We start from the raw sequence: 13,246 nt of genomic DNA on the forward strand, positions 1-13,246 counted from the left end.
TCAGCATCTTTCAGCAGTGTTTGGGAAAGTTCATAATGGCAGTAGGCAGGGTCCCAACATGTTTCATCCTCTTATCTGGACTTCATCAAGGAGATGTGTGTAGGGAGACAGAGCAGGGTTTTTATAGCAAAGGTTAGGCCCAAACCTAGATCACATGTGTCAATAATTGATGACATCATTTCCTGTGTATGTTTTGGTCTTAAATCCCTCTTTGCAGATAGTTTCATGTCTGGAGTGTGTGATGTAGCATTGTTCATAGGTATACATCCTAAGGGAAAGAAATGGTGGTAACTATTTTGTTTTTAGTTGTAAAAGAATGGACAGTGACCACCGTGGAACGCATATGTAATATACCATGTCAATTTCACCCACCGGGATCATGGGAGATATGCGTCACTTCTGCCCAATGTGTACATCACGGCTGTGTGCATGCTACATGTAGTACTGTGTTAATAGCTGACACACTTATGGAACACATCACATCACTTCCATCCACCGGGGTCATGGGGGATGTGCATCACTTCCTCCCTCTGTGTCCATTGCAGTTTATGTGTATTATGCTACTCGCTGGAGAGATTATGTATGGATAATTATATTATCCAGAGGCACTGTAAGGGGTAAATTGGATTCCTTTGAAGTAAACAGCCCATATATGAATCCTCTTGGCCACTTCTGGTCTTTGAATCGTACAATTACTACCGTTCCCTGGAACACAAAGTGGCCATCTTTGTAGTTTTTAAAGGCTGATGATTGCAGATAACCTTCTTTAGTCCATGACTTTAGTATATAGACACGACTTCCAGTCTTCAAAATGTGAATAGGCCATATTTGATGATATCTGAAACTGTTGGACATTTTCTAGAAGTCAATATGGTTTATTTGAGCCATTCATATGAGGTCATCTTAGGTGGTTCTAGGAACTGCTGGCCATTTTATAGAAGTCCATTTTGGCCTTTGGTACTCATTCCTTCATGTGAGGTCATCTTTCATGGTTCCTACAGTATATATTCAAAATATAGTTAAAACGGGAGCACCAATACATATACATAGGAAATAATGAAGCCATGTATTTTACCTATAATATATGATGTGGGGGCCATATTTGGTATTGGGAATTAATGATTTGATATATGCTCAATATCACTAATATTATAGACGAGGAATAAAACAAACAAAACAAAAACATTAAAATTTTGCTCAATACATGGGTTTATAAAAATTCTTATAGATACAATTATAATTTGTATGCTTAGCAAGAACCTAATGATTACCACATATATCAAAAGTGTGAAACCCGACAAAGAGCCAAATACCATTTCTATGCATTTATTAAGAGTTAAACTGTTCACTACAACACCAGGTCGTCCTAAGCAGTACTCCAGCCAAGTACTGAATAGGCCCAACAATGCTTCACTTCTTAGTATCAGACGAGGTTGGGAATAAACATGCTGGTATGGTTGTAGAGATGTTATCTCCTGTGCATCTATTTGTGGATATTGCTCTGAGATATCCTGTGTTCCAGTATGATAAGTAGTTAATCATAGGACAGTTAGCTTCCAATTTATTATTTTTACAGTGCATTATAATACGGTTATATCTTGAGTGGGCTTTTTGGATGAGTCAATGGCCTCTATTGGTCTTTTTGATGGAAGGACAAGTCAAGAGCCTTGTCTATTGGTATAAGTCTGGAAATGTTCCTCATATAAATGGGCATTTTTATTATCATAATTGAACCCCATAGGGAATAAATTGCTAAGTTCAAAGTTCCAGAACATTTTGTGTTGTAAAAGTTTTATACTCAGATCCCCTCCTCTTTCTCCCATGGTGACATGCTCAATCACTTTAATTGAGAGTTCTTCTGGGTTTGATCCATGATGTGTGGCGAAATGTTTTGAAACCATATGGCTTACTACCTTATTTTTTATATTTCTGGTGTGTTCTGGCACTCTGAGTTTCAGTGGCCTCTTAGTTTTACCCATGTACTTGGTGTCACATGAGCACTCTAACAGTTAAATGACTGAGGCGGAGTTACAATTCAAAAACTCTTTTACTCTGTATTCCTTTGAGTTATTGTGGTTCCTGAAAGATTTCCTCTATGCATGTAGGAACTTATAGGTGTTGCACCAACCATGTTTGAAGCACCCCGTGCATTTGGGTAGATTTCCCTTTTGTTCTGATATATAACTTTTCAGAAAACTAGGGGCTAAGGTGTCCTTTAAGCTCTTTGTTTTCCTAAATACCATTGGTGGCTTTGGTGGGATCACATCTTTCAGAATAGGATCCAGCAGTAGAATGTTCCAATATTTTGATAGGGTTCCCCTTATTTTTTTCTCTTGTTTGCTATAAGTGGTAATGAATGGAGTTATATCTTTATTTTGCTTCTCTTTATATGTCAATAGTTCTGACCTCACCAGTTTTTCAGTTTTCTGAATGGCTTTGCTGATGATATCCACCAGGTATTCTTAATCTTTGAACCTTTCTTGATAGATTTTAATCTGTTGATTACACATGTCTTTGCCTCTGCAATTGCTGTTAATACTGTTGGACTGTGAGCAAGGGATGTTATACTTCCAACTATTCAAATGGTTGCTCTTATAGTGTAAATAACTGTTGGTGTCAACTTTTCTTAATAACGTTTTTTGTAAGGATATTATCATCTTCCCCTGTTAACACTAAGTCTAGAAACTCTATAGAGTGCTTACTAATGTTGGAAGTAAATTTTAAATGCATATTGTTATCTGATATATGGGATAATATTTACTCGAAAACATCCTGCGAACATTCCCAAACAATTAAAATGTCATCGATATACCTTTTATTAAAAATAATGTTCTCTTTAAAAGAATTGTTGATATACACATAGTTCTCTTCCCAACAACCCATAAACAAGTTTGCAAAGTTGGGGCCAAATGTTGTCCCCATTGCTGTTCCACATATTTGTCTATAAAACTTGACTAAAAATTTAAAATATGTATGTTTCAATATAAAAGCCATTAAATCACATAAAAATCTATGTGTGCAATGTTCAATGAAATATATTGATTGAAAAAATGTCTGCTGGCATTAATCCCTTTGTGATGCTCAATGCACGTATATAATGACTGCACTTCTATGTTGACCCAGAAGTATGTATTCTTCTATTTTAATCTCTCCAATGCTTGTAATACATGTGCCATATCCTTTAAATATGATTCAATATTTTGTACATATTTTTTTTAAAAAGATGTCCACATACTCAGAAATGTTTGTGTTGAGTTACTCAATCCCAGCAATTATTGGTCTACCCGGTGGTTCCACCAAGGATTTATGTATATTTGGTAAAATATAAAAAAATGGGTGTTATGGGACTAGTTTTCATTTAGTATTGGAATTCATTATATACAGACTATCATTGTATAATCCATATACCAATAGGGTTCTTAACTCATCAATTTATCCTTCAAGAGGGTCATTCTCAAGCAGGGTATATGAATCCTTGTCCCCTAGAACTCTGTCTGCCTCCTTTAGGTAATAGGACTGGTCAATTAGTACTAGTCCCCCCCTTGATCTTTGTCTCATCTGTCCATAGGATGTTGTTTCAGAACTGTAATGGCTTTTTTAGATGTTGTTTGGCAAACTCTAATCTGGTCTTCCTGTTTTTATAGCTCACCAATGGTTTACATCTTGTGGTGAACTCGCTATATTCACTCTTGTGAAGTCTTCTCTTGATTGTTGACTTTGACACATATACACCTACCTCCTGGAGAGTGTTCTTGATTTGGCCAACTGTTGAGAAGGGGTTTTTCTTCACCAAGGAAATAATTATTTTGTCATCCACCACAGTTTTTTTCTGTGGTTTTCCGGGTCTTTTGGTGTTGCTGAGTTCTCCGGTGCATTCTTTCTTTTTAAGAATGTTCCAAACAGTTGATTTGGCCACACCTTTTGTTTTTGCTATCTCTCTGATGGGTTTGTTTTGATTTTTTAGCCTAATGATGGCTTGCTTCACTGATAGTGACAGCTCTTTGGATCTCATAGAGAGTTGACAGCAACTGATTCCAAATGCAAATGTCACACCTAGAATCAACTCCAGACCTTCTACCTACTTAATTTATAATGAAATAACGAGGGTATAGCACACACCTGTCCATGAAATAGCTTTTGAGTTGATAGTTCCATTACTTTTTGCCCCTTAAAAAGTGGGAGGCACATATAGAAACCGTTGTAATTCCTCCACCGTTCACCTGATTTGGATGTAATTACCCTCAAATGAAATCTGAAAGTCTGCAGTTAAAGCACATCTTGTTTGTTTCATTTCAAAGCCATTGTGGTGGTGAATAGAGGCCAAAATATGAAAATTATGTCAATGTCCCAATATTTATGCACCTGACTGTGTGTATATATATATATATATATATATATATACATGCACATATGTTTCCTGTTACATATTTGCTCATAGCACACCATACAGTTTTCTAAGTTGCACTATGGTGCAGTAAGGAACAGGAAAACTTAACAATATCCATGGCATGCAAAACACAGCTTCACCACTGGGTGACCATTGTTTTACTGAATATGTGTGAATACAGTAAGTGGTGAATACAGCAGCGGTTGGATACAATATGGCACTATAGAACACAATAGTACAGTAAGCCCTGACAGGCAGAACAATAACATTCTGTACAGTATTGCAGAATGTAAACAGTGTCTTTAATACAGTATACATTACTGTAGTAATTCTGCATGGCTGACTATTTTCGACAGTAATGTGCAGCATTCACACAGTGATAGCATGTCTTAGAAATTAGTAGTGGGGTTTTAGCAGCACTGTATGAATTCATCAATGAACCACAATTCTCAGCCCTGAAAGAGGTGTCTTTAAATTGCAAACTGATAGACTGTGCATTTTATGCTGCACACTTATAGGAATATCAGCACTGCTGTGCTCATTGGAGTTTATACAACATTTCAATACTTGGTACACATCAGTAAGTGCCAGTCACTACAGCAATGTAGAAAGTGGTGTGTAACACACAGTGATGACATCCCTTAGAAATGAGTAGTGGGACTTGAGTAGCGGTGTATGAAACTATGCTTAAACTACTGTACAAATCTCGGCCCTGATAGAGGTATCTTTGAACTGCAAACTGACTGTACATTTTATGCAGCACACTTGCAGCTATGTCTGTACGACTGTGCCACTAGGAACTTGTACAACATGTCACTAATTGGTACACATCAGTAAGTGCCGTTTACTGTGGCACTGTAGAAAGTGGTGTGCTATGCTCACACAGTGATGGCATGTCTTAGAAACTAGTATTGGGGTCTGAGTAGCGGTGCACAAAAACATCACTGATCTACAAGTCTCTGCACAGAAAGAGGCGTCTCTGGATTACAAACTGGTATACATCCATATGCGTTGGTTACTGTGGCACTGTAGAAAGTGGTGTGCCACACTCACACAGTGATAGCATGCCTACAAAATGAACAGTGGGATCATCACAGAACTTCATGTCTCAGCAAAGATACAGTATACAGTAGGTGTCTTTAGATTACAAAATTAATGTGCATTTTCTTCAGCACACTTGCAGCAAGTGCCTGTGTTGTGATCTGGTAATACTACATTATGCCTCAATGTTCAGTGTGTGCACAGCTTGCTGTATAGTGTTTTATATGGTGAATAAGATTGTACAAAATTTTAGAGTTTTCTTTAATTTATAATTTAGTGCTAGGTGTAAATCCTGACAGGAAACACACTGAAGTAAAACAATACTCTAATTATATTATATAATATAATTTTTTAAGAATTAATGGTGTTGATTGTTGAGGGGGTGGGCTACTGTGCTGTTTGAAATCTTTGGAGCAGGTGGTGTGATCACATTACAAACTTTGGGTGCCCTCAAGGTCCCTTCCCCAAAATCAAGCAAGAGCCTTTCATTAACATAATAAAGGATGCTTTGTTAGCCATTTATGCAGTTAGCTCAAGCTCTGTCCTTGCAATTATAATATTTGTGGCTTAAAAAGGAGAGGAATAGTGACCATTGCTGTGATGCTATCCCCTACCAATAGGAGAATTGCTGTGCTGCTAGGAGTTTGTACAACAAGTTGCTAATTGGTAAACATCAGTAAGTGCCAGATAACTTCACAATGTAGACAGTGGGGTCATGCCTTAAAAATTTGGAGTGGGGTCTGAGCACAGCAGTGCTGACATTGCTGCAAGTGTGCGGCATAAAATGCATAGTCAGTTTGTAATCCAGAGACACCTCTTTCTGGGCTGAGACTTGTAATTCAGTGATGGTATTATACAGTGCCCTTCAAACCTAACTGTTTATATTTAAGGCATGTTATCACTGTACGAAGGCGGCACATGGCTGCAGAACAATGTGACACTGACTGGCACCAACTTTCGTGTAATCTGGATCATAACTGTATCTAGCATAATATACTATAGTAATGATGACAGAACAAATGTTATCCTGTGTCAGCTGCTCTATTGGCCTTGTGATAAAAGCTTTGTGTGGTGACTGTTTAAAATTTAAAAGCCATAAGTTAGTTGACAGGTGACCTTCAAACCAGATATTATGTCAATTCAAACTATGGGACAGCGGTTAAAAGGTTTTTTATAAGTATGACTGATAGTGTAGGACCTGCAGAGAAATGGGATCCCATGATGTGGACTGCAGGCTTAAATGCATGGATAAATCCATGAACCAAAACCACATCATTTATGTACTATGGTGAGTAATCTTATAATGGTGAGTGCTGAGGTTTGTTATATATATATATATATATATATATATATATATATATGTCAGACAATGTAGTTGACAACAGGCGCTTATTAGTGCAATTTCTAAATGATTTATTAAGTGAAAGTATGCAACTTGTGCAAAGTTATGAAGTATGACAAAAGTGCAAATGTGTTTATTAACTGTGACAACAAAAAGTGACTCAGTGCACAATATATGCTTAATCCTAATATGTAGATTAGAGCATTTGGAAAACTTTTTAGTAAAATTAAAACTGACTTAAGGATTCATAGGTGTAAAAATACAATTTATTAATAATCAAGGTAAAAGAAAGAGAGAAAAAAAGGACAGATCATCCAATTTAAACATAGAACATATATAGAAATATAAAAAGAAGAATAAGAATTGGAGGAATAAACTAAAAAGCAAAAAAAATGCAATATTTTAGTCTAAATTTTTTTGGGGGAATTCAGAGATCAGCATCTTTCAGCAGTGTTTGGGAAAGTTCATAATGGCAGTAGGCAGGGTCCCAACATGTTTCATCCTCTTATCTGGACTTCATCAAGGAGATGTGTGTAGGGAGACAGAGCAGGGTTTTTATAGCAAAGGTTAGGCCCAAACCTAGATCACATGTGTCAATAATTGATGACATCATTTCCTGTGTATGTTTTGGTCTTAAATCCCTCTTTGCAGATAGTTTCATGTCTGGAGTGTGTGATGTAGCATTGTTCATAGGTATACATCCTAAGGGAAAGAAATGGTGGTAACTATTTTGTTTTTAGTTGTAAAAGAATGGACAGTGACCACCGTGGAACGCATATGTAATATACCATGTCAATTTCACCCACCGGGATCATGGGAGATATGCGTCACTTCTGCCCAATGTGTACATCACGGCTGTGTGCATGCTACATGTAGTACTGTGTTAATAGCTGACACACTTATGGAACACATCACATCACTTCCATCCACCGGGGTCATGGGGGATGTGCATCACTTCCTCCCTCTGTGTCCATTGCAGTTTATGTGTATTATGCTACTCGCTGGAGAGATTATGTATGGATAATTATATTATCCAGAGGCACTGTAAGGGGTAAATTGGATTCCTTTGAAGTAAACAGCCCATATATGAATCCTCTTGGCCACTTCTGGTCTTTGAATCGTACAATTACTACCGTTCCCTGGAACACAAAGTGGCCATCTTTGTAGTTTTTAAAGGCTGATGATTGCAGATAACCTTCTTTAGTCCATGACTTTAGTATATAGACACGACTTCCAGTCTTCAAAATGTGAATAGGCCATATTTGATGATATCTGGAACTGGTGGACATTTTCTAGAAGTCAATATGGTTTATTTGAGCCATTCATATGAGGTCATCTTAGGTGGTTCTAGGAACTGCTGGCCATTTTATAGAAGTCCATTTTGGCCTTTGGTACTCATTCCTTCATGTGAGGTCATCTTTCATGGTTCCTACAGTATATATTCAAAATATAGTTAAAACGGGAGCACCAATACATATACATAGGAAATAATGAAGCCATGTATTTTACCTATAATATATGATGTGGGGGCCATATTTGGTATTGGGAATTAATGATTTGATATATGCTCAATATCACTAATATTATAGATGAGGAATAAAACAAACAAAACAAAAACATTAAAATTTTGCTCAATACATGGGTTTATAAAAATTCTTATAGATACAATTATAATTTGTATGCTTAGCAAGAACCTAATGATTACCACATATATCAAAAGTGTGAAACCCGACAAAGAGCCAAATACCATTTCTATGCATTTATTAAGAGTTAAACTGTTCACTACAACACCAGGTCATCCTAAGCAGTACTCCAGCCAAGTACTGAATAGGCCCAACAATGCTTCACTTCTTAGTATCAGACGAGGTTGGGAATAAACATGCTGGTATGGTTGTAGAGATGTTATCTCCTGTGCATCTATTTGTGGATATTGCTCTGAGATATCCTGTGTTCCAGTATGATAAGTAGTTAATCATAGGACAGTTAGCTTCCAATTTATTATTTTTACAGTGCATTATAATACGGTTATATCTTGAGTGGGCTTTTTGGATGAGTCAATGGCCTCTATTGGTCTTTTTGATGGAAGGACAAGTCAAGAGCCTTGTCTATTGGTATAAGTCTGGAAATGTTCCTCATATAAATGGGCATTTTTATTATCATAATTGAACCCCATAGGGAATAAATTGCTAAGTTCAAAGTTCCAGAACATTTTGTGTTGTAAAAGTTTTATGCTCAGATCCCCTCCTCTTTCTCCCATGGTGACATGCTCAATCACTTTAATTGAGAGTTCTTCTGGGTTTGATCCATGATGTGTGGCAAAATGTTTTGAAACCATATGGCTTACTACCTTATTTTTTATATTTCTGGTGTGTTCTGGCACTCTGAGTTTCAGTGGCCTCTTAGTTTTACCCATGTACTTGGTGTCACATGAGCACTCTAACAGTTAAATGACTGAGGCGGAGTTACAATTCAAAAACTCTTTTACTCTGTATTCCTTTGAGTTATTGTGGTTCCTGAAAGATTTCCTCTATGCATGTAGGAACTTATAGGTGTTGCACCAACCATGTTTGAAGCACCCCGTGCATTTGGGTAGATTTCCCTTTTGTTCTGATATATAACTTTTCAGAAAACTAGGGGCTAAGGTGTCCTTTAAGCTCTTTGCTTTCCTAAATACCATTGGTGGCTTTGGTGGGATCACATCTTTCAGAATAGGATCCAGCAGTAGAATGTTCCAATATTTCGATAGGGTTCCCCTTATTTTTTTCTCTTGTTTGCTATAAGTGGTAATGAATGGAGTTATATCTTTATTTTGCTTCTCTTTATATGTCAATAGTTCTGACCTCACCAGTTTTTCAGTTTTCTGAATGGCTTTGCTGATGATATCCACCAGGTATTCTTAATCTTTGAACCTTTCTTGATAGATTTTAATCTGTTGATTACACATGTCTTTGCCTCTGCAATTGCTGTTAATACTGTTGGACTGTGAGCAAGGGATGTTATACTTCCAACTATTCAAATGGTTGCTCTTATAGTGTAAATAACTGTTGGTGTCAACTTTTCTTAATAACGTTTTTTGTAAGGATATTATCATCTTCCCCTGTTAACACTAAGTCTAGAAACTCTATAGAGTGCTTACTAATGTTGGAAGTAAATTTTAAATGCATATTGTTATCTGATATATGGGATAATATTTACTCGAAAACATCCTGCGAACATTCCCAAACAATTAAAATGTCATCGATATACCTTTTATTAAAAATAATGTTCTCTTTAAAAGAATTGTTGATATACACATAGTTCTCTTCCCAACAACCCATAAACAAGTTTGCAAAGTTGGGGCCAAATGTTGTCCCCATTGCTGTTCCACATATTTGTCTATAAAACTTGACTAAAAATTTAAAATATGTATGTTTCAATATAAAAGCCATTAAATCACATAAAAATCTATGTGTGCAATGTTCAATGAAATATATTGATTGAAAAAATGTCTGCTGGCATTAATCCCTTTGTGATGCTCAATGCACGTATATAATGACTGCACTTCTATGTTGACCCAGAAGTATGTATTCTTCTATTTTAATCTCTCCAATGCTTGTAATACATGTGCCATATCCTTTAAATATGATTCAATATTTTGTACATATTTTTTTTAAAAAGATGTCCACATACTCAGAAATGTTTGTGTTGAGTTACTCAATCCCAGCAATTATTGGTCTACCCGGTGGTTCCACCAAGGATTTATGTATATTTGGTAAAATATAAAAAAATGGGTGTTATGGGACTAGTTTTCATTTAGTATTGGAATTCATTATATACAGACTATCATTGTATAATCCATATACCAATAGGGTTCTTAACTCATCAATTTATCCTTCAAGAGGGTCATTCTCAAGCAGGGTATATGAATCCTTGTCCCCTAGAACTCTGTCTGCCTCCTTTAGGTAATAGGACTGGTCAATTAGTACTAGTCCCCCCCTTGATCTTTGTCTCATCTGTCCATAGGATGTTGTTTCAGAACTGTAATGGCTTTTTTAGATGTTGTTTGGCAAACTCTAATCTGGTCTTCCTGTTTTTATAGCTCACCAATGGTTTACATCTTGTGGTGAACTCGCTATATTCACTCTTGTGAAGTCTTCTCTTGATTGTTGACTTTGACACATATACACCTACCTCCTGGAGAGTGTTCTTGATTTGGCCAACTGTTGAGAAGGGGTTTTTCTTCACCAAGGAAATAATTATTTTGTCATCCACCACAGTTTTTTTCTGTGGTTTTCCGGGTCTTTTGGTGTTGCTGAGTTCTCCGGTGCATTCTTTCTTTTTAAGAATGTTCCAAACAGTTGATTTGGCCACACCTTTTGTTTTTGCTATCTCTCTGATGGGTTTGTTTTGATTTTTTAGCCTAATGATGGCTTGCTTCACTGATAGTGACAGCTCTTTGGATCTCATAGAGAGTTGACAGCAACTGATTCCAAATGCAAATGTCACACCTAGAATCAACTCCAGACCTTCTACCTACTTAATTTATAATGAAATAACGAGGGTATAGCACACACCTGTCCATGAAATAGCTTTTGAGTTGATAGTTCCATTACTTTTTGCCCCTTAAAAAGTGGGAGGCACATATAGAAACCGTTGTAATTCCTCCACCGTTCACCTGATTTGGATGTAATTACCCTCAAATGAAATCTGAAAGTCTGCAGTTAAAGCACATCTTGTTTGTTTCATTTCAAAGCCATTGTGGTGGTGAATAGAGGCCAAAATATGAAAATTATGTCAATGTCCCAATATTTATGCACCTGACTGTGTGTATATATATATATATATATATATATATATATATATATACATGCACATATGTTTCCTGTTACATATTTGCTCATAGCACACCATACAGTTTTCTAAGTTGCACTATGGTGCAGTAAGGAACAGGAAAACTTAACAATATCCATGGCATGCAAAACACAGCTTCACCACTGGGTGACCATTGTTTTACTGAATATGTGTGAATACAGTAAGTGGTGAATACAGCAGCGGTTGGATACAATATGGCACTATAGAACACAATAGTACAGTAAGCCCTGACAGGCAGAACAATAACATTCTGTACAGTATTGCAGAATGTAAACAGTGTCTTTAATACAGTATACATTACTGTAGTAATTCTGCATGGCTGACTATTTTCGACAGTAATGTGCAGCATTCACACAGTGATAGCATGTCTTAGAAATTAGTAGTGGGGTTTTAGCAGCACTGTATGAATTCATCAATGAACCACAATTCTCAGCCCTGAAAGAGGTGTCTTTAAATTGCAAACTGATAGACTGTGCATTTTATGCTGCACACTTATAGGAATATCAGCACTGCTGTGCTCATTGGAGTTTATACAACATTTCAATACTTGGTACACATCAGTAAGTGCCAGTCACTACAGCAATGTAGAAAGTGGTGTGTAACACACAGTGATGACATTCCTTAGAAATGAGTAGTGGGACTTGAGTAGCGGTGTATGAAACTATGCTTAAACTACTGTACAAATCTCGGCCCTGATAGAGGTATCTTTGAACTGCAAACTGACTGTACATTTTATGCAGCACACTTGCAGCTATGTCTGTACGACTGTGCCACTAGGAACTTGTACAACATGTCACTAATTGGTACACATCAGTAAGTGCCGTTTACTGTGGCACTGTAGAAAGTGGTGTGCTATGCTCACACAGTGATGGCATGTCTTAGAAACTAGTATTGGGGTCTGAGTAGCGGTGCACAAAAACATCACTGATCTACAAGTCTCTGCACAGAAAGAGGCGTCTCTGGATTACAAACTGGTATACATCCATATGCGTTGGTTACTGTGGCACTGTAGAAAGTGGTGTGCCACACTCACACAGTGATAGCATGCCTACAAAATGAACAGTGGGATCATCACAGAACTTCATGTCTCAGCGAAGATACAGTATACAGTAGGTGTCTTTAGATTACAAAATTAATGTGCATTTTCTTCAGCACACTTGCAGCAAGTGCCTGTGTTGTGATCTGGTAATACTACATTATGCCTCAATGTTCAGTGTGTGCACAGCTTGCTGTATAGTGTTTTATATGGTGAATAAGATTGTACAAAATTTTAGAGTTTTCTTTAATTTATAATTTAGTGCTAGGTGTAAATCCTGACAGGAAACACACTGAAGTAAAACAATACTCTAATTATATTATATAATATAATTTTTTAAGAATTAATGGTGTTGATTGTTGAGGGGGTGGGCTACTGTGCTGTTTGAAATCTTTGGAGCAGGTGGTGTGATCACATTACAAACTTTGGGTGCCCTCAAGGTCCCTTCCCCAAAATCAAGCAAGAGACTTTCATTAACATAATAAAGGATGCTTTGTTAGCCATTTATGCAGTTAGCTCAAGCTCTGTCCTTGCAATTATAATATTTGTGGCTTAAAAAGGAGAGGAATAGTGACCATTGCTGTGATGC

This window comes from Taudactylus pleione, unplaced genomic scaffold, assembly GCF_031769625.1.
Source record: "Taudactylus pleione unplaced genomic scaffold, aTauple2 ptg000083l, whole genome shotgun sequence".
NCBI classification, from domain to species: Eukaryota; Metazoa; Chordata; class Amphibia; order Anura; family Myobatrachidae; genus Taudactylus; species Taudactylus pleione.